Raw genomic sequence first — 26,240 nt, 5'->3', positions numbered from 1 at the left:
GTATGAGGCTTCGCAGTAGGTTGCAAACATTCATCACCCATGACTGTCCCCAATTGAGCTCAGAAGCTCAATGTCTATCATGACCTCTCTTTTAGAATGTCCAAGAGCAAGCAAACTATTCCTCCAGGAGAGGGCGCCAACAGACTACTAAAGAGATCATCATTACTCAAAGAAAACCCCAAAAACCAATGCATGATAGGAATAAACAGGTAACTTTCTTTGGAGTGGAAGCGGAGAGATCGCACCAGATGCCAATTCTAGATGTTATCACACCTGTGGTCACTGCAGCAGCAGGTGAATCCACTTTGTCCAAAAGGGATCTATTCCATTCAATTGCAAATGATCTAGATAAGACAGAGAACTGCAGCACGGGGACATAGCCGAGTTGGTCAGGTTGAGTGGTGATGAGTTTGCTATTTGGATGAATAAAGAAAGTCAAAAGTGTGAAAGATAAAAAACAAAAGGAGGAAGTGTGAAAAGTGAATGGGCCAAATTGAGGTGCATATGAAGACGTATGCTTTCTTCCAATTCATTAAATCGGGCTAATATGAATCAGGTGAATTGAGTTCTGCTTTTGGAAACTGGGTTAAGAAGGGGTGCACCGTTCCTGGAGGTACTGCAATACCAGGTCAATGCGTGGAGTGGACAGAGCAAGCTCTTTTTCCATCTCCCTGTTCTAAAAATCCATTTAATATATGGTCCCCAGATAGGGGACGTATCAGATATTAAACTGATAAGAACAGATACTACACTTGATCTTAGCCAAAAGGCCGAGAAGCGATAACCAGAATTGGTTTGGGCCTCGAGTGGCACCCTGGCCTATGCCGGACACATCTTAGGGAGAGAGAGCGAGAGGGAGACAAACCCACGCCTACACAAGACATTTTGTCACCCAAGCCAACCCTTGAAAAGGCTGCTTTGCAGAGCCAAAACAAGAAGAATGGTGCGTTTTGCAGCCGCCGCCCACTGCAATGAATCTGAATAACTCCTCCTTTAGGGCGCAAGCAACTCCCCTCCCCCTTGCAGTCTTTCCAATTCACGATACAAAAAGACGGACAGGACAGGTTGCCTGACTTTCCGTCACTGCCACCCTTTGCCATCCTTACCCGTAGAAAGCCCTTTCATCATCCCCAAACCCTAATCTTTTCCCTTTCCTTCCCAGCCCCCAAACCCTGCCCTCTGTACCTTTCTCACCACCCGCTTCCCTTCTCCTGTCATCCCCCTACCACCCGGGAAAAAAAGAGATTGCCCCCTCCTTCCACTAGCCCACCCTCCCACCCAAAGAACAACTTCTTCTGCGCAGCTTGTTTTCTAGGCAGCAGCGCTATTGTGATGTCATCGGGGGGCATTGTGACAAGCCGCCAGTGTTCCGTCTCTTCATGTTGTGCACAGTTCAAACGGAAAATACATCAACAGGCAGACTACAGAAAAGCTTACTATCAAAGGTTAGAGGGGGGCTTTCTCAGAGGGCTTTTTACAGTTTTTCTATTCCCAATTAGCCGTTTAAGTGTACTTATTGAAAGTAGTAATTCTTTCATAGGCCGCCCTTTCTTAGTATTTGACGTTCCTTATATTGCGGTATGAGGCTTCGCAGTAGGTTGCAAACATTCATCACCCATGACTGTCCCCAATTGAGCTCAGAAGCTCAATGTCTATCATGACCTCTCTTTTAGAATGTCCAAGAGCAAGCAAACTATTCCTCCAGGAGAGGGCGCCAACAGACTACTAAAGAGATCATCATTACTCAAAGAAAACCCCAAAAACCAATGCATGATAGGAATAAACAGGTAACTTTCTTTGGAGTGGAAGCGGAGAGATCGCACCAGATGCCAATTCTAGATGTTATCACACCTGTGGTCACTGCAGCAGCAGGTGAATCCACTTTGTCCAAAAGGGATCTATTCCATTCAATTGCAAATGATCTAGATAAGACAGAGAACTGCAGCACGGGGACATAGCCGAGTTGGTCAGGTTGAGTGGTGATGAGTTTGCTATTTGGATGAATAAAGAAAGTCAAAAGTGTGAAAGATAAAAAACAAAAGGAGGAAGTGTGAAAAGTGAATGGGCCAAATTGAGGTGCATATGAAGACGTATGCTTTCTTCCAATTCATTAAATCGGGCTAATATGAATCAGGTGAATTGAGTTCTGCTTTTGGAAACTGGGTTAAGAAGGGGTGCACCGTTCCTGGAGGTACTGCAATACCAGGTCAATGCGTGGAGTGGACAGAGCAAGCTCTTTTTCCATCTCCCTGTTCTAAAAATCCATTTAATATATGGTCCCCAGATAGGGGACGTATCAGATATTAAACTGATAAGAACAGATTTTTGATTTAATGAAGCTTTCCAAAGCACCACAAAAAATGCATGACCGAAGTCACACCAAAAACAGTGCAAAGGCTAGGATTCGTGTGGACCCCACCGTGAGGAGAGGGTCCCCAAAAATCAACCCCGTCCCTCCGAGCCAGAAGGCCACAGCAAGGGTCAGGGATCTTCGGTGCTCTCCCAAGCCGAAGCCTGGTTGAGCCTTGTCGTTGCTCCCAGCGTCCACCCAGGCATCTTACCCAAGTGGAGTAGAGAGCTACTAGTTGTTGGTTTCGCAGCCGAAACTGCCCGGACCGTCAACCGGTGTTGGTTTCTCAGCCCAAGGCTAACCGGACCTCCAACCGGGTGTTGGTTTCTCAGCCGAAGCTGACCCAGACCTCCAACCGGGTGTTGGTTTCTCAGCCGAAGCTGACCCAGACCTCCAACCGGGTGTTAGTTTCTCAGCCCAAAGCTGACCAGACCTCCGACCGGGATTATAAAAATTTCCCTTCCTAGCCAGAAGGCCGGGATAGGGTAATATGCTCAAAAAGTATGAAAAGGCAAGGTACGGTGTGCTACAGAGCCCAAGGCTTGCCGGGGTCCCAAGCCAGCAAGCTCAGACTCACTCCAGGGTCGTCAGTCCTGGGGCACGTTGTACCATAGCCCCCCACCCTTACTCAGTCTAATAGCCTCGATCCTGGTAGGGCCATGTTTTCCTCTAGATGAATATACTATCCACCCAGAGTACTAGCAAGCGCAACCTTCCAGTGTGCATTGTATCATTGTACTAAGGTGGCCTGGAGCTTAAACCACCTCTTCGAACAACACTACACTTGATCTTAGCCAAAAGGCCAAGAAGCGATAACCAGAATTGGTTTGGGCCTCGAGTGGCACCCTGGCCTATGCCGGACACATCTTAGGGAGAGAGAGCGAGAGGGAGACAAACCCACGCCTACACAAGACATTTTGTCACCCAAGCCAACCCTTGAAAAGGCTGCTTTGCAGAGCCAAAACAAGAAGAATGGTGCGTTTTGCAGCCGCCGCCCACTGCAATGAATCTGAATAACTCCTCCTTTAGGGCGCAAGCAACTCCCCTCCCCCTTGCAGTCTTTCCAATTCACGATACAAAAAGACGGACAGGACAGGTTGCCTGACTTTCCGTCACTGCCACCCTTTGCCATCCTTACCCGTAGAAAGCCCTTTCATCATCCCCAAACCCTAATCTTTTCCCTTTCCTTCCCAGCCCCCAAACCCTGCCCTCTGTACCTTTCTCACCACCCGCTTCCCTTCTCCTGTCATCCCCCTACCACCCGGGAAAAAAAGAGATTGCCCCCTCCTTCCACTAGCCCACCCTCCCACCCAAAGAACAACTTCTTCTGCGCAGCTTGTTTTCTAGGCAGCAGCGCTATTGTGATGTCATCGGGGGGCATTGTGACAAGCCGCCAGTGTTCCGTCTCTTCATGTTGTGCACAGTTCAAACGGAAAATACATCAACAGGCAGACTACAGAAAAGCTTACTATCAAAGGTTAGAGGGGGGCTTTCTCAGAGGGCTTTTTACAGTTTTTCTATTCCCAATTAGCCGTTTAAGTGTACTTATTGAAAGTAGTAATTCTTTCATAGGCCGCCCTTTCTTAGTATTTGACGTTCCTTATATTGCGGTATGAGGCTTCGCAGTAGGTTGCAAACATTCATCACCCATGACTGTCCCCAATTGAGCTCAGAAGCTCAATGTCTATCATGACCTCTCTTTTAGAATGTCCAAGAGCAAGCAAACTATTCCTCCAGGAGAGGGCGCCAACAGACTACTAAAGAGATCATCATTACTCAAAGAAAACCCCAAAAACCAATGCATGATAGGAATAAACAGGTAACTTTCTTTGGAGTGGAAGCGGAGAGATCGCACCAGATGCCAATTCTAGATGTTATCACACCTGTGGTCACTGCAGCAGCAGGTGAATCCACTTTGTCCAAAAGGGATCTATTCCATTCAATTGCAAATGATCTAGATAAGACAGAGAACTGCAGCACGGGGACATAGCCGAGTTGGTCAGGTTGAGTGGTGATGAGTTTGCTATTTGGATGAATAAAGAAAGTCAAAAGTGTGAAAGATAAAAAACAAAAGGAGGAAGTGTGAAAAGTGAATGGGCCAAATTGAGGTGCATATGAAGACGTATGCTTTCTTCCAATTCATTAAATCGGGCTAATATGAATCAGGTGAATTGAGTTCTGCTTTTGGAAACTGGGTTAAGAAGGGGTGCACCGTTCCTGGAGGTACTGCAATACCAGGTCAATGCGTGGAGTGGACAGAGCAAGCTCTTTTTCCATCTCCCTGTTCTAAAAATCCATTTAATATATGGTCCCCAGATAGGGGACGTATCAGATATTAAACTGATAAGAACAGATACTACACTTGATCTTAGCCAAAAGGCCGAGAAGCGATAACCAGAATTGGTTTGGGCCTCGAGTGGCACCCTGGCCTATGCCGGACACATCTTAGGGAGAGAGAGCGAGAGGGAGACAAACCCACGCCTACACAAGACATTTTGTCACCCAAGCCAACCCTTGAAAAGGCTGCTTTGCAGAGCCAAAACAAGAAGAATGGTGCGTTTTGCAGCCGCCGCCCACTGCAATGAATCTGAATAACTCCTCCTTTAGGGCGCAAGCAACTCCCCTCCCCCTTGCAGTCTTTCCAATTCACGATACAAAAAGACGGACAGGACAGGTTGCCTGACTTTCCGTCACTGCCACCCTTTGCCATCCTTACCCGTAGAAAGCCCTTTCATCATCCCCAAACCCTAATCTTTTCCCTTTCCTTCCCAGCCCCCAAACCCTGCCCTCTGTACCTTTCTCACCACCCGCTTCCCTTCTCCTGTCATCCCCCTACCACCCGGGAAAAAAAGAGATTGCCCCCTCCTTCCACTAGCCCACCCTCCCACCCAAAGAACAACTTCTTCTGCGCAGCTTGTTTTCTAGGCAGCAGCGCTATTGTGATGTCATCGGGGGGCATTGTGACAAGCCGCCAGTGTTCCGTCTCTTCATGTTGTGCACAGTTCAAACGGAAAATACATCAACAGGCAGACTACAGAAAAGCTTACTATCAAAGGTTAGAGGGGGGCTTTCTCAGAGGGCTTTTTACAGTTTTTCTATTCCCAATTAGCCGTTTAAGTGTACTTATTGAAAGTAGTAATTCTTTCATAGGCCGCCCTTTCTTAGTATTTGACGTTCCTTATATTGCGGTATGAGGCTTCGCAGTAGGTTGCAAACATTCATCACCCATGACTGTCCCCAATTGAGCTCAGAAGCTCAATGTCTATCATGACCTCTCTTTTAGAATGTCCAAGAGCAAGCAAACTATTCCTCCAGGAGAGGGCGCCAACAGACTACTAAAGAGATCATCATTACTCAAAGAAAACCCCAAAAACCAATGCATGATAGGAATAAACAGGTAACTTTCTTTGGAGTGGAAGCGGAGAGATCGCACCAGATGCCAATTCTAGATGTTATCACACCTGTGGTCACTGCAGCAGCAGGTGAATCCACTTTGTCCAAAAGGGATCTATTCCATTCAATTGCAAATGATCTAGATAAGACAGAGAACTGCAGCACGGGGACATAGCCGAGTTGGTCAGGTTGAGTGGTGATGAGTTTGCTATTTGGATGAATAAAGAAAGTCAAAAGTGTGAAAGATAAAAAACAAAAGGAGGAAGTGTGAAAAGTGAATGGGCCAAATTGAGGTGCATATGAAGACGTATGCTTTCTTCCAATTCATTAAATCGGGCTAATATGAATCAGGTGAATTGAGTTCTGCTTTTGGAAACTGGGTTAAGAAGGGGTGCACCGTTCCTGGAGGTACTGCAATACCAGGTCAATGCGTGGAGTGGACAGAGCAAGCTCTTTTTCCATCTCCCTGTTCTAAAAATCCATTTAATATATGGTCCCCAGATAGGGGACGTATCAGATATTAAACTGATAAGAACAGATACTACACTTGATCTTAGCCAAAAGGCCGAGAAGCGATAACCAGAATTGGTTTGGGCCTCGAGTGGCACCCTGGCCTATGCCGGACACATCTTAGGGAGAGAGAGCGAGAGGGAGACAAACCCACGCCTACACAAGACATTTTGTCACCCAAGCCAACCCTTGAAAAGGCTGCTTTGCAGAGCCAAAACAAGAAGAATGGTGCGTTTTGCAGCCGCCGCCCACTGCAATGAATCTGAATAACTCCTCCTTTAGGGCGCAAGCAACTCCCCTCCCCCTTGCAGTCTTTCCAATTCACGATACAAAAAGACGGACAGGACAGGTTGCCTGACTTTCCGTCACTGCCACCCTTTGCCATCCTTACCCGTAGAAAGCCCTTTCATCATCCCCAAACCCTAATCTTTTCCCTTTCCTTCCCAGCCCCCAAACCCTGCCCTCTGTACCTTTCTCACCACCCGCTTCCCTTCTCCTGTCATCCCCCTACCACCCGGGAAAAAAAGAGATTGCCCCCTCCTTCCACTAGCCCACCCTCCCACCCAAAGAACAACTTCTTCTGCGCAGCTTGTTTTCTAGGCAGCAGCGCTATTGTGATGTCATCGGGGGGCATTGTGACAAGCCGCCAGTGTTCCGTCTCTTCATGTTGTGCACAGTTCAAACGGAAAATACATCAACAGGCAGACTACAGAAAAGCTTACTATCAAAGGTTAGAGGGGGGCTTTCTCAGAGGGCTTTTTACAGTTTTTCTATTCCCAATTAGCCGTTTAAGTGTACTTATTGAAAGTAGTAATTCTTTCATAGGCCGCCCTTTCTTAGTATTTGACGTTCCTTATATTGCGGTATGAGGCTTCGCAGTAGGTTGCAAACATTCATCACCCATGACTGTCCCCAATTGAGCTCAGAAGCTCAATGTCTATCATGACCTCTCTTTTAGAATGTCCAAGAGCAAGCAAACTATTCCTCCAGGAGAGGGCGCCAACAGACTACTAAAGAGATCATCATTACTCAAAGAAAACCCCAAAAACCAATGCATGATAGGAATAAACAGGTAACTTTCTTTGGAGTGGAAGCGGAGAGATCGCACCAGATGCCAATTCTAGATGTTATCACACCTGTGGTCACTGCAGCAGCAGGTGAATCCACTTTGTCCAAAAGGGATCTATTCCATTCAATTGCAAATGATCTAGATAAGACAGAGAACTGCAGCACGGGGACATAGCCGAGTTGGTCAGGTTGAGTGGTGATGAGTTTGCTATTTGGATGAATAAAGAAAGTCAAAAGTGTGAAAGATAAAAAACAAAAGGAGGAAGTGTGAAAAGTGAATGGGCCAAATTGAGGTGCATATGAAGACGTATGCTTTCTTCCAATTCATTAAATCGGGCTAATATGAATCAGGTGAATTGAGTTCTGCTTTTGGAAACTGGGTTAAGAAGGGGTGCACCGTTCCTGGAGGTACTGCAATACCAGGTCAATGCGTGGAGTGGACAGAGCAAGCTCTTTTTCCATCTCCCTGTTCTAAAAATCCATTTAATATATGGTCCCCAGATAGGGGACGTATCAGATATTAAACTGATAAGAACAGATACTACACTTGATCTTAGCCAAAAGGCCGAGAAGCGATAACCAGAATTGGTTTGGGCCTCGAGTGGCACCCTGGCCTATGCCGGACACATCTTAGGGAGAGAGAGCGAGAGGGAGACAAACCCACGCCTACACAAGACATTTTGTCACCCAAGCCAACCCTTGAAAAGGCTGCTTTGCAGAGCCAAAACAAGAAGAATGGTGCGTTTTGCAGCCGCCGCCCACTGCAATGAATCTGAATAACTCCTCCTTTAGGGCGCAAGCAACTCCCCTCCCCCTTGCAGTCTTTCCAATTCACGATACAAAAAGACGGACAGGACAGGTTGCCTGACTTTCCGTCACTGCCACCCTTTGCCATCCTTACCCGTAGAAAGCCCTTTCATCATCCCCAAACCCTAATCTTTTCCCTTTCCTTCCCAGCCCCCAAACCCTGCCCTCTGTACCTTTCTCACCACCCGCTTCCCTTCTCCTGTCATCCCCCTACCACCCGGGAAAAAAAGAGATTGCCCCCTCCTTCCACTAGCCCACCCTCCCACCCAAAGAACAACTTCTTCTGCGCAGCTTGTTTTCTAGGCAGCAGCGCTATTGTGATGTCATCGGGGGGCATTGTGACAAGCCGCCAGTGTTCCGTCTCTTCATGTTGTGCACAGTTCAAACGGAAAATACATCAACAGGCAGACTACAGAAAAGCTTACTATCAAAGGTTAGAGGGGGGCTTTCTCAGAGGGCTTTTTACAGTTTTTCTATTCCCAATTAGCCGTTTAAGTGTACTTATTGAAAGTAGTAATTCTTTCATAGGCCGCCCTTTCTTAGTATTTGACGTTCCTTATATTGCGGTATGAGGCTTCGCAGTAGGTTGCAAACATTCATCACCCATGACTGTCCCCAATTGAGCTCAGAAGCTCAATGTCTATCATGACCTCTCTTTTAGAATGTCCAAGAGCAAGCAAACTATTCCTCCAGGAGAGGGCGCCAACAGACTACTAAAGAGATCATCATTACTCAAAGAAAACCCCAAAAACCAATGCATGATAGGAATAAACAGGTAACTTTCTTTGGAGTGGAAGCGGAGAGATCGCACCAGATGCCAATTCTAGATGTTATCACACCTGTGGTCACTGCAGCAGCAGGTGAATCCACTTTGTCCAAAAGGGATCTATTCCATTCAATTGCAAATGATCTAGATAAGACAGAGAACTGCAGCACGGGGACATAGCCGAGTTGGTCAGGTTGAGTGGTGATGAGTTTGCTATTTGGATGAATAAAGAAAGTCAAAAGTGTGAAAGATAAAAAACAAAAGGAGGAAGTGTGAAAAGTGAATGGGCCAAATTGAGGTGCATATGAAGACGTATGCTTTCTTCCAATTCATTAAATCGGGCTAATATGAATCAGGTGAATTGAGTTCTGCTTTTGGAAACTGGGTTAAGAAGGGGTGCACCGTTCCTGGAGGTACTGCAATACCAGGTCAATGCGTGGAGTGGACAGAGCAAGCTCTTTTTCCATCTCCCTGTTCTAAAAATCCATTTAATATATGGTCCCCAGATAGGGGACGTATCAGATATTAAACTGATAAGAACAGATACTACACTTGATCTTAGCCAAAAGGCCGAGAAGCGATAACCAGAATTGGTTTGGGCCTCGAGTGGCACCCTGGCCTATGCCGGACACATCTTAGGGAGAGAGAGCGAGAGGGAGACAAACCCACGCCTACACAAGACATTTTGTCACCCAAGCCAACCCTTGAAAAGGCTGCTTTGCAGAGCCAAAACAAGAAGAATGGTGCGTTTTGCAGCCGCCGCCCACTGCAATGAATCTGAATAACTCCTCCTTTAGGGCGCAAGCAACTCCCCTCCCCCATTGCAGTCTTTCCAATTCACGATACAAAAAGACGGACAGGACAGGTTGCCTGACTTTCCGTCACTGCCACCCTTTGCCATCCTTACCCGTAGAAAGCCCTTTCATCATCCCCAAACCCTAATCTTTTCCCTTTCCTTCCCAGCCCCCAAACCCTGCCCTCTGTACCTTTCTCACCACCCGCTTCCCTTCTCCTGTCATCCCCCTACCACCCGGGAAAAAAAGAGATTGCCCCCTCCTTCCACTAGCCCACCCTCCCACCCAAAGAACAACTTCTTCTGCGCAGCTTGTTTTCTAGGCAGCAGCGCTATTGTGATGTCATCGGGGGGCATTGTGACAAGCCGCCAGTGTTCCGTCTCTTCATGTTGTGCACAGTTCAAACGGAAAATACATCAACAGGCAGACTACAGAAAAGCTTACTATCAAAGGTTAGAGGGGGGCTTTCTCAGAGGGCTTTTTACAGTTTTTCTATTCCCAATTAGCCGTTTAAGTGTACTTATTGAAAGTAGTAATTCTTTCATAGGCCGCCCTTTCTTAGTATTTGACGTTCCTTATATTGCGGTATGAGGCTTCGCAGTAGGTTGCAAACATTCATCACCCATGACTGTCCCCAATTGAGCTCAGAAGCTCAATGTCTATCATGACCTCTCTTTTAGAATGTCCAAGAGCAAGCAAACTATTCCTCCAGGAGAGGGCGCCAACAGACTACTAAAGAGATCATCATTACTCAAAGAAAACCCCAAAAACCAATGCATGATAGGAATAAACAGGTAACTTTCTTTGGAGTGGAAGCGGAGAGATCGCACCAGATGCCAATTCTAGATGTTATCACACCTGTGGTCACTGCAGCAGCAGGTGAATCCACTTTGTCCAAAAGGGATCTATTCCATTCAATTGCAAATGATCTAGATAAGACAGAGAACTGCAGCACGGGGACATAGCCGAGTTGGTCAGGTTGAGTGGTGATGAGTTTGCTATTTGGATGAATAAAGAAAGTCAAAAGTGTGAAAGATAAAAAACAAAAGGAGGAAGTGTGAAAAGTGAATGGGCCAAATTGAGGTGCATATGAAGACGTATGCTTTCTTCCAATTCATTAAATCGGGCTAATATGAATCAGGTGAATTGAGTTCTGCTTTTGGAAACTGGGTTAAGAAGGGGTGCACCGTTCCTGGAGGTACTGCAATACCAGGTCAATGCGTGGAGTGGACAGAGCAAGCTCTTTTTCCATCTCCCTGTTCTAAAAATCCATTTAATATATGGTCCCCAGATAGGGGACGTATCAGATATTAAACTGATAAGAACAGATACTACACTTGATCTTAGCCAAAAGGCCGAGAAGCGATAACCAGAATTGGTTTGGGCCTCGAGTGGCACCCTGGCCTATGCCGGACACATCTTAGGGAGAGAGAGCGAGAGGGAGACAAACCCACGCCTACACAAGACATTTTGTCACCCAAGCCAACCCTTGAAAAGGCTGCTTTGCAGAGCCAAAACAAGAAGAATGGTGCGTTTTGCAGCCGCCGCCCACTGCAATGAATCTGAATAACTCCTCCTTTAGGGCGCAAGCAACTCCCCTCCCCCTTGCAGTCTTTCCAATTCACGATACAAAAAGACGGACAGGACAGGTTGCCTGACTTTCCGTCACTGCCACCCTTTGCCATCCTTACCCGTAGAAAGCCCTTTCATCATCCCCAAACCCTAATCTTTTCCCTTTCCTTCCCAGCCCCCAAACCCTGCCCTCTGTACCTTTCTCACCACCCGCTTCCCTTCTCCTGTCATCCCCCTACCACCCGGGAAAAAAAGAGATTGCCCCCTCCTTCCACTAGCCCACCCTCCCACCCAAAGAACAACTTCTTCTGCGCAGCTTGTTTTCTAGGCAGCAGCGCTATTGTGATGTCATCGGGGGGCATTGTGACAAGCCGCCAGTGTTCCGTCTCTTCATGTTGTGCACAGTTCAAACGGAAAATACATCAACAGGCAGACTACAGAAAAGCTTACTATCAAAGGTTAGAGGGGGGCTTTCTCAGAGGGCTTTTTACAGTTTTTCTATTCCCAATTAGCCGTTTAAGTGTACTTATTGAAAGTAGTAATTCTTTCATAGGCCGCCCTTTCTTAGTATTTGACGTTCCTTATATTGCGGTATGAGGCTTCGCAGTAGGTTGCAAACATTCATCACCCATGACTGTCCCCAATTGAGCTCAGAAGCTCAATGTCTATCATGACCTCTCTTTTAGAATGTCCAAGAGCAAGCAAACTATTCCTCCAGGAGAGGGCGCCAACAGACTACTAAAGAGATCATCATTACTCAAAGAAAACCCCAAAAACCAATGCATGATAGGAATAAACAGGTAACTTTCTTTGGAGTGGAAGCGGAGAGATCGCACCAGATGCCAATTCTAGATGTTATCACACCTGTGGTCACTGCAGCAGCAGGTGAATCCACTTTGTCCAAAAGGGATCTATTCCATTCAATTGCAAATGATCTAGATAAGACAGAGAACTGCAGCACGGGGACATAGCCGAGTTGGTCAGGTTGAGTGGTGATGAGTTTGCTATTTGGATGAATAAAGAAAGTCAAAAGTGTGAAAGATAAAAAACAAAAGGAGGAAGTGTGAAAAGTGAATGGGCCAAATTGAGGTGCATATGAAGACGTATGCTTTCTTCCAATTCATTAAATCGGGCTAATATGAATCAGGTGAATTGAGTTCTGCTTTTGGAAACTGGGTTAAGAAGGGGTGCACCGTTCCTGGAGGTACTGCAATACCAGGTCAATGCGTGGAGTGGACAGAGCAAGCTCTTTTTCCATCTCCCTGTTCTAAAAATCCATTTAATATATGGTCCCCAGATAGGGGACGTATCAGATATTAAACTGATAAGAACAGATACTACACTTGATCTTAGCCAAAAGGCCGAGAAGCGATAACCAGAATTGGTTTGGGCCTCGAGTGGCACCCTGGCCTATGCCGGACACATCTTAGGGAGAGAGAGCGAGAGGGAGACAAACCCACGCCTACACAAGACATTTTGTCACCCAAGCCAACCCTTGAAAAGGCTGCTTTGCAGAGCCAAAACAAGAAGAATGGTGCGTTTTGCAGCCGCCGCCCACTGCAATGAATCTGAATAACTCCTCCTTTAGGGCGCAAGCAACTCCCCTCCCCCTTGCAGTCTTTCCAATTCACGATACAAAAAGACGGACAGGACAGGTTGCCTGACTTTCCGTCACTGCCACCCTTTGCCATCCTTACCCGTAGAAAGCCCTTTCATCATCCCCAAACCCTAATCTTTTCCCTTTCCTTCCCAGCCCCCAAACCCTGCCCTCTGTACCTTTCTCACCACCCGCTTCCCTTCTCCTGTCATCCCCCTACCACCCGGGAAAAAAAGAGATTGCCCCCTCCTTCCACTAGCCCACCCTCCCACCCAAAGAACAACTTCTTCTGCGCAGCTTGTTTTCTAGGCAGCAGCGCTATTGTGATGTCATCGGGGGGCATTGTGACAAGCCGCCAGTGTTCCGTCTCTTCATGTTGTGCACAGTTCAAACGGAAAATACATCAACAGGCAGACTACAGAAAAGCTTACTATCAAAGGTTAGAGGGGGGCTTTCTCAGAGGGCTTTTTACAGTTTTTCTATTCCCAATTAGCCGTTTAAGTGTACTTATTGAAAGTAGTAATTCTTTCATAGGCCGCCCTTTCTTAGTATTTGACGTTCCTTATATTGCGGTATGAGGCTTCGCAGTAGGTTGCAAACATTCATCACCCATGACTGTCCCCAATTGAGCTCAGAAGCTCAATGTCTATCATGACCTCTCTTTTAGAATGTCCAAGAGCAAGCAAACTATTCCTCCAGGAGAGGGCGCCAACAGACTACTAAAGAGATCATCATTACTCAAAGAAAACCCCAAAAACCAATGCATGATAGGAATAAACAGGTAACTTTCTTTGGAGTGGAAGCGGAGAGATCGCACCAGATGCCAATTCTAGATGTTATCACACCTGTGGTCACTGCAGCAGCAGGTGAATCCACTTTGTCCAAAAGGGATCTATTCCATTCAATTGCAAATGATCTAGATAAGACAGAGAACTGCAGCACGGGGACATAGCCGAGTTGGTCAGGTTGAGTGGTGATGAGTTTGCTATTTGGATGAATAAAGAAAGTCAAAAGTGTGAAAGATAAAAAACAAAAGGAGGAAGTGTGAAAAGTGAATGGGCCAAATTGAGGTGCATATGAAGACGTATGCTTTCTTCCAATTCATTAAATCGGGCTAATATGAATCAGGTGAATTGAGTTCTGCTTTTGGAAACTGGGTTAAGAAGGGGTGCACCGTTCCTGGAGGTACTGCAATACCAGGTCAATGCGTGGAGTGGACAGAGCAAGCTCTTTTTCCATCTCCCTGTTCTAAAAATCCATTTAATATATGGTCCCCAGATAGGGGACGTATCAGATATTAAACTGATAAGAACAGATACTACACTTGATCTTAGCCAAAAGGCCGAGAAGCGATAACCAGAATTGGTTTGGGCCTCGAGTGGCACCCTGGCCTATGCCGGACACATCTTAGGGAGAGAGAGCGAGAGGGAGACAAACCCACGCCTACACAAGACATTTTGTCACCCAAGCCAACCCTTGAAAAGGCTGCTTTGCAGAGCCAAAACAAGAAGAATGGTGCGTTTTGCAGCCGCCGCCCACTGCAATGAATCTGAATAACTCCTCCTTTAGGGCGCAAGCAACTCCCCTCCCCCTTGCAGTCTTTCCAATTCACGATACAAAAAGACGGACAGGACAGGTTGCCTGACTTTCCGTCACTGCCACCCTTTGCCATCCTTACCCGTAGAAAGCCCTTTCATCATCCCCAAACCCTAATCTTTTCCCTTTCCTTCCCAGCCCCCAAACCCTGCCCTCTGTACCTTTCTCACCACCCGCTTCCCTTCTCCTGTCATCCCCCTACCACCCGGGAAAAAAAGAGATTGCCCCCTCCTTCCACTAGCCCACCCTCCCACCCAAAGAACAACTTCTTCTGCGCAGCTTGTTTTCTAGGCAGCAGCGCTATTGTGATGTCATCGGGGGGCATTGTGACAAGCCGCCAGTGTTCCGTCTCTTCATGTTGTGCACAGTTCAAACGGAAAATACATCAACAGGCAGACTACAGAAAAGCTTACTATCAAAGGTTAGAGGGGGGCTTTCTCAGAGGGCTTTTTACAGTTTTTCTATTCCCAATTAGCCGTTTAAGTGTACTTATTGAAAGTAGTAATTCTTTCATAGGCCGCCCTTTCTTAGTATTTGACGTTCCTTATATTGCGGTATGAGGCTTCGCAGTAGGTTGCAAACATTCATCACCCATGACTGTCCCCAATTGAGCTCAGAAGCTCAATGTCTATCATGACCTCTCTTTTAGAATGTCCAAGAGCAAGCAAACTATTCCTCCAGGAGAGGGCGCCAACAGACTACTAAAGAGATCATCATTACTCAAAGAAAACCCCAAAAACCAATGCATGATAGGAATAAACAGGTAACTTTCTTTGGAGTGGAAGCGGAGAGATCGCACCAGATGCCAATTCTAGATGTTATCACACCTGTGGTCACTGCAGCAGCAGGTGAATCCACTTTGTCCAAAAGGGATCTATTCCATTCAATTGCAAATGATCTAGATAAGACAGAGAACTGCAGCACGGGGACATAGCCGAGTTGGTCAGGTTGAGTGGTGATGAGTTTGCTATTTGGATGAATAAAGAAAGTCAAAAGTGTGAAAGATAAAAAACAAAAGGAGGAAGTGTGAAAAGTGAATGGGCCAAATTGAGGTGCATATGAAGACGTATGCTTTCTTCCAATTCATTAAATCGGGCTAATATGAATCAGGTGAATTGAGTTCTGCTTTTGGAAACTGGGTTAAGAAGGGGTGCACCGTTCCTGGAGGTACTGCAATACCAGGTCAATGCGTGGAGTGGACAGAGCAAGCTCTTTTTCCATCTCCCTGTTCTAAAAATCCATTTAATATATGGTCCCCAGATAGGGGACGTATCAGATATTAAACTGATAAGAACAGATACTACACTTGATCTTAGCCAAAAGGCCGAGAAGCGATAACCAGAATTGGTTTGGGCCTCGAGTGGCACCCTGGCCTATGCCGGACACATCTTAGGGAGAGAGAGCGAGAGGGAGACAAACCCACGCCTACACAAGACATTTTGTCACCCAAGCCAACCCTTGAAAAGGCTGCTTTGCAGAGCCAAAACAAGAAGAATGGTGCGTTTTGCAGCCGCCGCCCACTGCAATGAATCTGAATAACTCCTCCTTTAGGGCGCAAGCAACTCCCCTCCCCCTTGCAGTCTTTCCAATTCACGATACAAAAAGACGGACAGGACAGGTTGCCTGACTTTCCGTCACTGCCACCCTTTGCCATCCTTACCCGTAGAAAGCCCTTTCATCATCCCCAAACCCTAATCTTTTCCCTTTCCTTCCCAGCCCCCAAACCCTGCCCTCTGTACCTTTCTCACCACCCGCTTCCCTTCTCCTGTCATCCCCCTACCACCCGGGAAAAAAAGAGATTGCCCCCTCCTTCCACTAGCCCACCCTCCCACCCAAAGAACAACTTCTTCTGCGCAGCTTGTTTTCTAGGCAGCAGCGCTATTGTGATGTCATCGGGGGGCATTGTGACAAGCCGCCAGTGTTCCGTCTCTTCATGTTGTGCACAGTTCAAACGGAAAATACATCAACAGGCAGACTACAGAAAAGCTTACTATCAAAGGTTAGAGGGGGGCTTTCTCAGAGGGCTTTTTACAGTTTTTCTATTCCCAATTAGCCGTTTTGTACTTATTGAAAGTAGTAATTCTTTCATAGGCCGCCCTTTCTTAGTATTTGACGTTCCTTATATTGCGGTATGAGGCTTCGCAGTAGGTTGCAAACATTCATCACCCATGACTGTCCCCAATTGAGCTCTGAAGCTCAATGTCTATCATGACCTCTCTTTTAGAATGTCCAAGAGCAAGCAAACTATTCCTCCAGGAGAGGGCGCCAACAGACTACTAAAGAGATCATCATTACTCAAAGAAAACCCCAAAAACCAATGCATGATAGGAATAAACAGGTAACTTTCTTTGGAGTGGAAGCGGAGAGATCGCACCAGATGCCAATTCTAGATGTTATCACACCTGTGGTCACTGCAGCAGCAGGTGAATCCACTTTGTCCAAAAGGGATCTATTCCATTCAATTGCAAATGATCTAGATAAGACAGAGAACTGCAGCACGGGGACATAGCCGAGTTGGTCAGGTTGAGTGGTGATGAGTTTTGCTATTTGGAATGAATAAAGAAAGTCAAAAGTGTGAAAGATAAAAAACAAAGGAGGAAGTGTGAAAAGTGAATGGGCCAAATTGAGGTGCATATGAAGACGTATGCTTTCTTCCAATTCATTAAATCGGGCTAATATGAATCAGGTGAATTGAGTTCTGCTTTTGGAAACTGGGTAAGAAGGGGTGCACCGTTCCTGGAGTACTGCAATACCAGGTCAATGCGTGGAGTGGACAGAGCAAGCTCTTTTCCATCTCCCTGTTCTAAAAATCCATTTAATATATGGTCCCCAGATAGGGGACGTATCAGATATTAAACTGATAAGAACAGATACTACACTTGATCTTAGCCAAAAGGCCGAGAAGCGATAACCAGAATTGGTTTGGGCCTCGAGTGGCACCCTGGCCTATGCCGGACACATCTTAGGGAGAGAGAGCGAGAGGGAGACAAACCCACGCCTACACAAGACATTTTGTCACCCAAGCCAACCCTTGAAAAGGCTGCTTTGCAGAGCCAAAACAAGAAGAATGGTGCGTTTTGCAGCCTGCCGCCCACTGCAATGAATCTGAATAACTCCTCCTTTAGGGCGCAAGCAACTCCCCTCCCCTTGCAGTCTTTCCAATTCACGATACAAAAAAGACGGACAGGACAGGTTGCCTGACTTTCCGTCACTGCCACCCTTTGCCATCCGTACCCCGTAGAAAGCCCTTTCATCATCCCCAAACCCTAATCTTTCCCTTTCCTTCCCAGCCCCCAAACCCTGCCCTCTGTACCTTTCTCACCACCCGCTTCCCTTCTCCTGTCATCCCCCTACCACCCGGGAAAAAAAGAGATTGCCCCCTCCTTCCACTAGCCCACCCTCCCCACCCAAAGAAACAACTTCTTCTGCGCACGCTTGTTTTCTAGGCAGCAGCGCTATTGTGATGTCATCGGGGGGCATTGTGACAAGCCGCCAGTGTTCCGTCTCTTCATGTTGTGCACAGTTCAAACGGAAATACATCAACAGGCAGACTACAGAAAAGCTTACTATCAAAGGTTAGAGGGGGGCTTTCTCAGAGGGCTTTTTACAGTTTTTCTATTCCCAATTAGCCGTTTAAGTGTACTTATTGAAAGTAGTAATTCTTTCATAGGCCGCCCTTTCTTAGTATTTGACGTTCCTTATATTGCGGTATGAGGCTTCGCAGTAGGTTGCAAACATTCATCACCCATGACTGTCCCCAATTGAGCTCAGAAGCTCAATGTCTATCATGACCTCTCTTTTAGAATGTCCAAGAGCAAGCAAACTATTCCTCCAGGAGAGGGCGCCAACAGACTACTAAAGAGATCATCATTACTCAAAGAAAACCCCAAAAACCAATGCATGATAGGAATAAACAGGTAACTTTCTTTGGAGTGGAAGCGGAGAGATCGCACCAGATGCCAATTCTAGATGTTATCACACCTGTGGTCACTGCAGCAGCAGGTGAATCCACTTTGTCCAAAAGGGATCTATTCCATTCAATTGCAAATGATCTAGATAAGACAGAGAACTGCAGCACGGGGACATAGCCGAGTTGGTCAGGTTGAGTGGTGATGAGTTTGCTATTTGGATGAATAAAGAAAGTCAAAAGTGTGAAAGATAAAAAACAAAAGGAGGAAGTGTGAAAAGTGAATGGGCCAAATTGAGGTGCATATGAAGACGTATGCTTTCTTCCAATTCATTAAATCGGGCTAATATGAATCAGGTGAATTGAGTTCTGCTTTTGGAAACTGGGTTAAGAAGGGGTGCACCGTTCCTGGAGGTACTGCAATACCAGGTCAATGCGTGGAGTGGACAGAGCAAGCTCTTTTTCCATCTCCCTGTTCTAAAAATCCATTTAATATATGGTCCCCAGATAGGGGACGTATCAGATATTAAACTGATAAGAACAGATACTACACTTGATCTTAGCCAAAAGGCCGAGAAGCGATAACCAGAATTGGTTTGGGCCTCGAGTGGCACCCTGGCCTATGCCGGACAACATCTTAGGGAGAGAGAGCGAGAGGGAGACAAACCCACGCCTACACAAGGACATTTTGTCACCCAAGCCAACCTTGAAAAGGCTGCTTTGCAGAGCCAAAACAAGAAGAATGGTGCGTTTTGCAGCCGCCGCCCACTGCAATGAATCTGAATAACTCCTCCCTTTAGGGCGCAAGCAACTCCCCTCCCCCTTGCAGTCTTCCCAATTCACGATACAAAAAGACGGACAGGACAGGTTGCCTGACTTTCCGTCACTGCCACCCTTTGCCATCCTTACCCGTAGAAAGCCCTTTCATCATCCCCAAACCCTAATCTTTTCCCTTTCCTTCCCAGCCCCCAAACCCTGCCCTCTGTACCTTTCTCACCACCCGCTTCCCTTCTCCTGTCATCCCCTACCACCCGGGAAAAAAAGAGATTGCCCCCTCCTTCCACTAGCCCACCCTCCCACCCAAAGAACAACTTCTTCTGCGCAGCTTGTTTTCTAGGCAGCAGCGCTATTGTGATGTCATCGGGGGGCATTGTGACAAGCCGCCAGTGTTCCGTCTCTTCATGTTGTGCACAGTTCAAACGGAAAATACATCAACAGGCAGACTACAGAAAAGCTTACTATCAAAGGTTAGAGGGGGGCTTTCTCAGAGGGCTTTTTACAGTTTTTCTATTCCCAATTAGCCGTTTAAGTGTACTTATTGAAAGTAGTAATTCTTTCATAGGCCGCCCTTTCTTAGTATTTGACGTTCCTTATATTGCGGTATGAGGCTTCGCAGTAGGTTGCAAACATTCATCACCCATGACTGTCCCCAATTGAGCTCAGAAGCTCAATGTCTATCATGACCTCTCTTTTAGAATGTCCAAGAGCAAGCAAACTATTCCTCCAGGAGAGGGCGCCAACAGACTACTAAAGAGATCATCATTACTCAAAGAAAACCCCAAAAACCAATGCATGATAGGAATAAACAGGTAACTTTCTTTGGAGTGGAAGCGGAGAGATCGCACCAGATGCCAATTCTAGATGTTATCACACCTGTGGTCACTGCAGCAGCAGGTGAATCCACTTTGTCCAAAAGGGATCTATTCCATTCAATTGCAAATGATCTAGATAAGACAGAGAACTGCAGCACGGGGACATAGCCGAGTTGGTCAGGTTGAGTGGTGATGAGTTTGCTATTTGGATGAATAAAGAAAGTCAAAAGTGTGAAAGATAAAAAACAAAAGGAGGAAGTGTGAAAAGTGAATGGGCCAAATTGAGGTGCATATGAAGACGTATGCTTTCTTCCAATTCATTAAATCGGGCTAATATGAATCAGGTGAATTGAGGTTCTGCTTTTGGAAACTGGGTTAAGAAGGGGTGCACCGTTCTGGAGGTACTGCAATACCAGGTCAATGCGTGGAGTGGACAGAGCAAGCTCTTTTTCCATCTCCCTGTTCTAAAAATCCATTTAATATATGGTCCCCAGATAGGGGACCGTATCAGATATTAAACTGATAAGAACAGATACTACACTTGATCTTAGCCAAAAGGCCGAGAAGCGATAACCAGAATTGGGTTTGGGCCTCGAGTGGCACCCTGGCCTATGCCGGACACATCTTAGGGAGAGAGAGCGAGAGGGAGACAAACCCACGCCTACACAAGACATTTTGTCACCCAAGCCAACCCCTTGAAAAGGCTGCTTTGCAGAGCCAAAACAAGAAGAATGGTGCGTTTTGCAGCCGCCGCCCACTGCAATGAATCTGAATAACTCCTCCTTTAGGGCGCAAGCAACTCCCCTCCCCCTTGCAGTCTTTCCAATTCACGATACAAAAAGACGGACAGGACAGGTTGCCTGACTTTCCGTCACTGCCACCCTTTGCCATCCTTACCCGTAGAAAGCCCTTTCATCATCCCCAAACCCTAATCTTTTCCCTTTCCTTCCAGCCCCCAAACCCTGCCCTCTGTACCTTTCTCACCACCCGCTTCCCTTCTCCTGTCATCCCCCTACCACCCGGGAAAAAAAGAGATTGCCCCTCCTTCCACTAGCCCACCCTCCCACCCAAAGAACTACTTCTTCTGCGCAGCTTGTTTTCTAGGCAGCAGCGCTATTGTGATGTCATCGGGGGGCATTGTGACAAGCCGCCAGTGTTCCGTCTCTTCATGTTGTGCACAGTTCAAACGGAAAATACATCAACAGGCAGACTACAGAAAAGCTTACTATCAAAGGTTAGAGGGGGGCTTTCTCAGAGGGCTTTTTACAGTTTTTCTATTCCCAATTAGCCGTTTAAGTGTACTTATTGAAAGTAGTAATTCTTTCATAGGCCGCCCTTTCTTAGTATTTGGACGTTCCTTATATTGCGGTATGAGGCTTCGCAGTAGGTTGCAAACATTCATCACCCATGACTGTCCCCAATTGAGCTCAGAAGCTCAATGTCTATCATGACCTCTCTTTTAGAATGTCCAAGAGCAAGCAAACTATTCCTCCAGGAGAGGGCGCCAACAGACTACTAAAGAGATCATCATTACTCAAAGAAACCCCAAAAACCAATGCATGATAGGAATAAACAGGTAACTTTCTTTGGAGTGGAAGCGGAGAGATCGCACCAGATGCCAATTCTAGATGTTATCACACCTGTGGTCACTGCAGCAGCAGGTGAATCCACTTTGTCCAAAAGGGATCTATTCTCATTCAATTGCAAATGATCTAGATAAGACAGAGAACTGCAGCACGGGGACATAGCCGAGTTGGTCAGGTTGAGTGGTGATGAGTTTGCTATTTGGATGAATAAAGAAAGTCAAAAGTGTGAAAGATAAAAAACAAAAGGAGGAAGTGTGAAAAGTGAATGGGCCAAATTGAGGTGCATATGAAGACGTATGCTTTCTTCCAATTCATTAAATCGGGCTAATATGAATCAGGTGAATTGAGTTCTGCTTTTGGAAACTGGGTTAAGAAGGGGTGCACCGTTCCTGAGGTACTGCAATACCAGGTCAATGCGTGGAGTGGACAGAGCAAGCTCTTTTTCCATCTCCCTGTTCTAAAAATCCATTTAATATATGGTCCCCAGATAGGGGACGTATCAGATATTAAACTGATAAGAACAGATACTACACTTGATCTTAGCCAAAAGGCCGAGAAGCGATAACCAGAATTGGTTTGGGCCTCGAGTGCACCTGGCCTATGCCGGACACATCTTAGGGAGAGAGAGCGAGAGGGAGACAAACCCACGCCTACACAAGACATTTTGTCACCCAAGCCAACCCTTGAAAAGGCTGCTTTGCAGAGCCAAAACAAGAAGAATGGTGCGTTTTGCAGCCGCCGCCCACTGCAATGAATCTGAATAACTCCTCCTTTAGGCGGCAAGCAACTCCCTCCCCCTTGCAGTCTTTCCAATTCACGATACAAAAAGACGGACAGGACAGGTTGCCTGACTTTCCGTCACTGCCACCCTTTGCCATCCTTACCCGTAGAAAGCCCTTTCATCATCCCCAAACCCTAATCTTTTCCCTTTCCTTCCCAGCCCCCAAACCCTGCCCTCTGTACCTTTCTCACCACCCGCTTCCCTTCTCCTGTCATCCCCCTACCACCCGGGAAAAAAAGAGATTGCCCCCTCCTTCCACTAGCCCACCCTCCCACCCAAAGAACAACTTCTTCTGCGCAGCTTGTTTTCTAGGCAGCAGCGCTATTGTGATGTCATCGGGGGCATTGTGACAAGCCGCCAGTGTTCCGTCTCTTCATGTTGTGCACAGTTCAAACGGAAAATACATCAACAGGCAGACTACAGAAAAGCTTACTATCAAAGGTTAGAGGGGGGCTTTCTCAGAGGGCTTTTTACAGTTTTTCTATTCCCAATTAGCCGTTTAAGTGTACTTATTGAAAGTAGTAATTCTTCATAGGCCGCCCTTTCTTAGTATTTGACGTTCCTTATATTGCGGGTATGAGGCTTCGCAGTAGGTTGCAAACATTCATCACCCATGACTGTCCCCAATTGAGCTCAGAAGCTCAATGTCTATCATGACCTCTCTTTTAGAATGTCCAAGAGCAAGCAAACTATATCCTCCAGGAGAGGGCGCCAACAGACTACTAAAGAGATCATCATTACTCAAAGAAAACCCAAAAACCAATGCATGATAGGAATAAACAGGTAACTTTCTTTGAGTGGAAGCGGAGAGATCGCACCAGATGCCAATTCTAGATGTTATCACACCTGTGGTCACTGCAGCAGCAGGTGAATCCACTTTGTCCAAAAGGGATCTATTCCATTCAATGCAAATGATCTAGATAAGACAGAGAACTGCAGCACGGGGACATAGCCGAGTTGGTCAGGTTGAGTGGTGATGAGTTTGCTATTTGGATGAATAAAGAAAGTCAAAAGTGTGAAAGATAAAAAACAAAAGGAGGAAGTGTGAAAAGTGAATGGGCCAAATTGAGGTGCATATGAAGACGTATGCTTTCTTCCAATTCATTAAATCGGGCTAATATGAATCAGGTGAATTGAGTTCTGCTTTTGGAACTGGGTTAAGAAGGGGTGCACCGTTCCTGGAGGTACTGCAATACCAGGTCAATGCGTGGAGTGGACAGAGCAAGCTCTTTTTCCATCTCCCTGTTCTAAAATCCATTTAATATATGGTCCCCAGATAGGGGGACGTATCAGATATTAAACTGATAAGAACAGATACTACACTTGATCTTAGCCAAAAGGCCGAGAAGCGATAACCAGAATTGGTTTGGGCCTCGAGTGGCACCCTGGCCTATGCCGGACACACATCTTAGGGAGAGAGAGCGAGAGGGAGACAAACCCACGCCTACACAAGACATTTTGTCACCCAAGCAACCCTTGAAAAGGCTGCTTTGCAGAGCCAAAACAAGAAGAATGGTGCGTTTTGCAGCCGCCGCCCACTGCAATGAATCTGAATAACTCCTCCTTTAGGGCGCAAGCAACTCCCCTCCCCCTTGCAGTCTTTCCAATTCACGATACAAAAAGACGGACAGGACAGGTTGCCTGACTTTCCGTCACTGCCGACCCTTTGCCATCCTTACCCGTAGAAAGCCCTTTCATCATCCCCAAACCCTAATCTTTTCCCTTTCCTTCCCAGCCCCCAAACCCTGCCCTCTGTATCTTTCTCACCACCCGCTTCCCTTCTCCTGTCATCCCCCTACCACCCGGGAAAAAAAGAGATTGCCCCCTCCTTCCACTAGCCCACCCTCCCACCCAAAGAACAACTTCTTCTGCGCAGCTTGTTTTCTAGGCAGCAGCGCTATTGTGATGTCATCGGGGGGCATTGTGACAAGCCGCCAGTGTTCCGTCTCTTCATGTTGTGCACAGTTCAAACGGAAAATACATCAACAGGCAGACTACAGAAAAGCTTACTATCAAAGGTTAGAGGGGGGCTTTCTCAGAGGGCTTTTTACAGTTTTTCTATTCCCAATTAGCCGTTTAAGTGTACTTATTGAAAGTAGTAATTCTTTCATAGGCCGCCCTTTCTTAGTATTTGACGTTCCTTATATTGCGGTATGAGGCTTCGCAGTAGGTTGCAAACATTCATCACCCATGACTGTCCCCAATTGAGCTCAGAAGCTCAATGTCTATCATGACCTCTCTTTTAGAATGTCCAAGAGCAAGCAAACTATTCCTCCAGGAGAGGGCGCCAACAGACTACTAAAGAGATCATCATTACTCAAAGAAAACCCCAAAAACCAATGCATGATAGGAATAAACAGGTAACTTTCTTTGGAGTGGAAGCGGAGAGATCGCACCAGATGCCAATTCTAGATGTTATCACACCTGTGGTCACTGCAGCAGCAGGTGAATCCACTTTGTCCAAAAGGGATCTATTCCATTCAATTGCAAATGATCTAGATAAGACAGAGAACTGCAGCACGGGGACATAGCCGAGTTGGTCAGGTTGAGTGGTGATGAGTTTGCTATTTGGATGAATAAAGAAAGTCAAAAGTGTGAAAGATAAAAAACAAAAGGAGGAAGTGTGAAAAGTGAATGGGCCAAATTGAGGTGCATATGAAGACGTATGCTTTCTTCCAATTCATTAAATCGGGCTAATATGAATCAGGTGAATTGAGTTCTGCTTTTGGAAACTGGTTAAGAAGGGGTGCACCGTTCCTGGAGGTACTGCAATACCAGGTCAATGCGTGGAGTGGACAGAGCAAGCTCTTTTTTCCATCTCCCTGTTCTAAAAATCCATTTAATATATGGTCCCCAGATAGGGGACGTATCAGATATTAAACTGATAAGAACAGATACTACACTTGATCTTAGCCAAAAGGCCGAGAAGCGATAACCAGAATTGGTTTGGGCCTCGAGTGGCACCCTGGCCTATGCCGGACACATCTTAGGGAGAGAGAGCGAGAGGGAGACAAACCCACGCCTACACAAGACATTTTGTCACCCAAGCCAACCCTTGAAAAGGCTGCTTTGCAGAGCCAAAACAAGAAGAATGGTGCGTTTTGCAGCCGCCGCCCACTGCAATGAATCTGAATAACTCCTCCTTTAGGGCGCAAGCAACTCCCCTCCCCCTTGCAGTCTTTCCAATTCACGATACAAAAAGACGGACAGGACAGGTTGCCTGACTTTCCGTCACTGCCACCCTTTGCCATCCTTACCCGTAGAAAGCCCTTTCATCATCCCCAAACCCTAATCTTTTCCCTTTCCTTCCCAGCCCCCAAACCCTGCCCTCTGTACCTTTCTCACCACCCGCTTCCCTTCTCCTGTCATCCCCCTACCACCCGGGAAAAAAAGAGATTGCCCCCCTCCTTCCACTAGCCCCACCCTCCCACCCAAAGAACAACTTCTTCTGCGCAGCTTGTTTTCTAGGCAGCAGCGCTATTGTGATGTCATCGGGGGGCATTGTGACAAGCCGCCAGTGTTCCGTCTCTTCATGTTGTGCACAGTTCAAACGGAAAATACATCAACAGGCAGACTACAGAAAAGCTTACTATCAAAGGTTAGAGGGGGGCTTTCTCAGAGGGCTTTTTACAGTTTTTCTATTCCCAATTAGCCGTTTAAGTGTACTTATTGAAAGTAGTAATTCTTTCATAGGCCGCCCTTTCTTAGTATTTGACGTTCCTTATATTGCGGTATGAGGCTTCGCAGTAGGTTGCAAACATTCATCACCCATGACTGTCCCCAATTGAGCTCAGAAGCTCAATGTCTATCATGACCTCTCTTTTAGAATGTCCAAGAGCAAGCAAACTATTCCTCCAGGAGAGGGCGCCAACAGACTACTAAGAGATCATCATTACTCAAAGAAAAACCCCAAAAACCAAT

At 46.5% G+C, this 26,240-nt stretch overlaps 16 non-coding genes across 16 annotated transcripts; all 16 read right to left on the bottom strand.

Moving 5' to 3' along the window:
- Positions 1-591: 591 nt before the first annotated feature.
- LOC142276641 (U2 spliceosomal RNA) lies at positions 592-782 on the bottom strand. The gene has a single exon (XR_012740064.1). It is a non-coding gene; the product is annotated as a U2 spliceosomal RNA (small nuclear RNA).
- A 1,387-nt stretch (positions 783-2,169) lies between these two features.
- LOC142276651 (U2 spliceosomal RNA) lies at positions 2,170-2,362 on the bottom strand. Its single transcript, XR_012740073.1, has one exon. It is a non-coding gene; the product is annotated as a U2 spliceosomal RNA (small nuclear RNA).
- A 2,189-nt stretch (positions 2,363-4,551) lies between these two features.
- Positions 4,552-4,742, bottom strand: LOC142276640 (U2 spliceosomal RNA). Its single transcript, XR_012740063.1, has one exon. It is a non-coding gene; the product is annotated as a U2 spliceosomal RNA (small nuclear RNA).
- A 1,387-nt stretch (positions 4,743-6,129) lies between these two features.
- LOC142276639 (U2 spliceosomal RNA) lies at positions 6,130-6,320 on the bottom strand. Its single transcript, XR_012740062.1, has one exon. It is a non-coding gene; the product is annotated as a U2 spliceosomal RNA (small nuclear RNA).
- A 1,387-nt stretch (positions 6,321-7,707) lies between these two features.
- Positions 7,708-7,898, bottom strand: LOC142276638 (U2 spliceosomal RNA). Its single transcript, XR_012740061.1, has one exon. It is a non-coding gene; the product is annotated as a U2 spliceosomal RNA (small nuclear RNA).
- A 1,387-nt stretch (positions 7,899-9,285) lies between these two features.
- On the bottom strand, positions 9,286-9,476 carry LOC142276636 (U2 spliceosomal RNA). Its single transcript, XR_012740060.1, has one exon. It is a non-coding gene; the product is annotated as a U2 spliceosomal RNA (small nuclear RNA).
- Positions 9,477-10,864: 1,388 nt separating this feature from the next.
- LOC142276635 (U2 spliceosomal RNA) lies at positions 10,865-11,055 on the bottom strand. The gene has a single exon (XR_012740059.1). It is a non-coding gene; the product is annotated as a U2 spliceosomal RNA (small nuclear RNA).
- A 1,387-nt stretch (positions 11,056-12,442) lies between these two features.
- On the bottom strand, positions 12,443-12,633 carry LOC142276634 (U2 spliceosomal RNA). Its single transcript, XR_012740058.1, has one exon. It is a non-coding gene; the product is annotated as a U2 spliceosomal RNA (small nuclear RNA).
- Positions 12,634-14,020: 1,387 nt separating this feature from the next.
- On the bottom strand, positions 14,021-14,211 carry LOC142276632 (U2 spliceosomal RNA). The gene has a single exon (XR_012740056.1). It is a non-coding gene; the product is annotated as a U2 spliceosomal RNA (small nuclear RNA).
- A 1,387-nt stretch (positions 14,212-15,598) lies between these two features.
- LOC142276631 (U2 spliceosomal RNA) lies at positions 15,599-15,789 on the bottom strand. The gene has a single exon (XR_012740055.1). It is a non-coding gene; the product is annotated as a U2 spliceosomal RNA (small nuclear RNA).
- Positions 15,790-17,173: 1,384 nt separating this feature from the next.
- LOC142276644 (U2 spliceosomal RNA) lies at positions 17,174-17,362 on the bottom strand. Its single transcript, XR_012740067.1, has one exon. It is a non-coding gene; the product is annotated as a U2 spliceosomal RNA (small nuclear RNA).
- Positions 17,363-18,752: 1,390 nt separating this feature from the next.
- Positions 18,753-18,943, bottom strand: LOC142276630 (U2 spliceosomal RNA). The gene has a single exon (XR_012740054.1). It is a non-coding gene; the product is annotated as a U2 spliceosomal RNA (small nuclear RNA).
- A 1,389-nt stretch (positions 18,944-20,332) lies between these two features.
- LOC142276647 (U2 spliceosomal RNA) lies at positions 20,333-20,523 on the bottom strand. The gene has a single exon (XR_012740070.1). It is a non-coding gene; the product is annotated as a U2 spliceosomal RNA (small nuclear RNA).
- A 1,388-nt stretch (positions 20,524-21,911) lies between these two features.
- On the bottom strand, positions 21,912-22,101 carry LOC142276646 (U2 spliceosomal RNA). The gene has a single exon (XR_012740069.1). It is a non-coding gene; the product is annotated as a U2 spliceosomal RNA (small nuclear RNA).
- A 1,380-nt stretch (positions 22,102-23,481) lies between these two features.
- On the bottom strand, positions 23,482-23,672 carry LOC142276650 (U2 spliceosomal RNA). Its single transcript, XR_012740072.1, has one exon. It is a non-coding gene; the product is annotated as a U2 spliceosomal RNA (small nuclear RNA).
- Positions 23,673-25,060: 1,388 nt separating this feature from the next.
- On the bottom strand, positions 25,061-25,252 carry LOC142276642 (U2 spliceosomal RNA). Its single transcript, XR_012740065.1, has one exon. It is a non-coding gene; the product is annotated as a U2 spliceosomal RNA (small nuclear RNA).
- Positions 25,253-26,240: the final 988 nt, after the last annotated feature.

Source organism: Anomaloglossus baeobatrachus, unplaced genomic scaffold (assembly GCF_048569485.1).
Source record: "Anomaloglossus baeobatrachus isolate aAnoBae1 unplaced genomic scaffold, aAnoBae1.hap1 Scaffold_4014, whole genome shotgun sequence".
In the NCBI taxonomy this organism is placed as follows: domain Eukaryota; kingdom Metazoa; phylum Chordata; class Amphibia; order Anura; family Aromobatidae; genus Anomaloglossus; species Anomaloglossus baeobatrachus.
Note: the sequence above shows the minus strand (reverse complement) of the source record. Positions and strands in the feature narration are given on the sequence as shown.